The sequence below is a fragment of the Salvelinus namaycush genome, chromosome 20 (genome assembly GCF_016432855.1).
Source record: "Salvelinus namaycush isolate Seneca chromosome 20, SaNama_1.0, whole genome shotgun sequence".
In the NCBI taxonomy this organism is placed as follows: domain Eukaryota; kingdom Metazoa; phylum Chordata; class Actinopteri; order Salmoniformes; family Salmonidae; genus Salvelinus; species Salvelinus namaycush.
The window spans coordinates 21,681,052-21,683,163 of NC_052326.1; the positions used below are offsets into that span (position 1 = coordinate 21,681,052).

Sequence of the window (2,112 nt, forward strand, 5' to 3'; positions counted from 1 at the left end):
AGCTCAGCCACAGTGATGTACTAGCCGTATGCACTACCCTCTATAGCGCCTGTAGTGCATGGACAAGGGATGGAAGGTTAACCTCTTGACGCTAGGGGTCAGATATTTTTTATTTTTTAAATAACGTTCCCAAGGTAAACGGACTATTTCTCAGGTCCAGATCGTAGAATATGCATATAATTTACAGATTAGGATAGAAAACACTCCAAAGTTTCCAAAACTGTCAAAATATTGTCTGTGAGTATAACAAAACTGATTCTGCAGGGGAAAACCTGAGAAAATCTAACCCGGAAGTGATATATATATATTTTTAAATCTGTGTTTCCTGGCCAGTCTTTCTTCCATTTAAAGTAGTATCAACCGGCTTTTATTTTGAAAAATGAGCGAGATTTTTCAAAAGTAGTCAGGTGTCCTCAGATTAGTTCCTGCGCGCGAGAGGGTAGCGCTCCATTTTCTTTTTCTCTCTTATTGAGTAGGTTACGGTCCGGTTGAAATATTATCGATTACATTTACATTTAAGTCATTTAGCAGACGCTCTTATCCAGAGCGACTTACAAGTACATACATTCATACTTTTTTTTTTTGTACTGGCCCCCCGTGGGAATCGAACCCACAACCCTGGCGTTGCAAGCGCCATGCTCTACCAACTGAGCCACACGGGGCCGACATTTGTTAACACGATTATGTTTGTTAAAAACAACCCGAGGATTATAAAAAACATTTGACATGTTTCTACGACCATTACGGATACTTTTTGGAATTTTCGAACGGAACGAGGCTTTGGTTTTCTGAACATAACGCGCAACCCAAATGGCGTTTTTTTGTTATAAAAGTAATATTTATCGAACAAAAAGAACATTTGTTGTGTAACTGGGAGTCTCGTGAGTGCAAACATCCAAAGATTACCAAAGGTAAGCGATTAATTTTATTGCTTTTCTGACTTTCGTGACCAAGCTAACCAAGCTAATATAAGGCTAACTGTTCTAGCATTGATTGATACACTCACAAAAGCTTAGATTGCTTTTGTTGCAAAGCATATTTTCAAAATCTGACACAATAGGTGGATTAACAACAAGCTAAGCTGTGTTTTGGTATATTTCATTTGTGATTGCATGATTATAAATATTTTTAGTAATATTTTGCACCCTGCAATTCAGCGGTCGTTTAGGAAAATGATCCCGTAAAAGGGATCCGTAGCGCAGAGAAGTTAAGTGCTTCAAAGTGGAAGGTGGGTCAAGATGTCTCTTATGACAGGTGCCCCAGGTCAATCACTGTGAAGGGCACAGAGGTTTCTAGGAATAAGAGCAGCTCAGTGAAAGATGATCTGCGGTGGCTGTGTCTGAAGTTGGAGAAGCCACTTGGCTCAGGCCTGATCAACCTGATAACCACACCCTGCAGAGGGCACAGTAAGCAGCGTCGAAACACCCAAGGAAGTTGGGACCTGACCTGAAGATAACCTGAACAGCAAAACATATAATTGAAACAGGGTAGAAGACAAACAGGATTCATGCACCATTCAATAACATATTCAGGATGCATTTGTCTTAAGCAAGCCAAAACAAAGGTTGAGTTGTTGATCAGAACTGTCTTATGTAGTTGATTTTGCATCTGGAGAGTGTGCAAAGCTGTCATCAAGGCAAAGGGTGGCTATTTGAAGAATCTCAAATATATTTTGATTTGTTTAACACTGTTTTGGTTACTACATGATTCCATATGTGTTATTTCATAGTTGATGTCTTCACTATTATTCTACAATGTAGAAAATAGTAGAAATAAAGAAAAACCCTTGAATGAGGTGGTGTGTCCAAACTTTTGACCGGTACTGTGCATGCAGTGTACATACTGGCTTTGTACACCCCAAACAACTCTCCCCACAGAAAACCAGACAGCGTGATTAAGGCCATTGGCAAGAAAACACCATGTAACTCCTGTTGCCACAGATATGACATGGTGTCACAATTCGTGTGTATAGGTGGCAGGGAAGTCAGGCTCAGGAGAATTAAACTTGGTAAAATGGAGTAATTTAATAAAACATAACTCCAAAACCATAAATACAAATGAAACAAGTTGGGTACGAGGACCCGTCGCGCACCAAATACAAAACACGACACT

At 39.8% G+C, this 2,112-nt stretch overlaps 1 non-coding gene across 1 annotated transcript; it reads right to left on the reverse strand.

The window, feature by feature from the left end:
• Window positions 1-588: 588 nt before the first annotated feature.
• Window positions 589-664, reverse strand: trnaa-ugc. Its single transcript has one exon. It is a non-coding gene; the product is annotated as a tRNA-Ala (tRNA).
• Window positions 665-2,112: the final 1,448 nt, after the last annotated feature.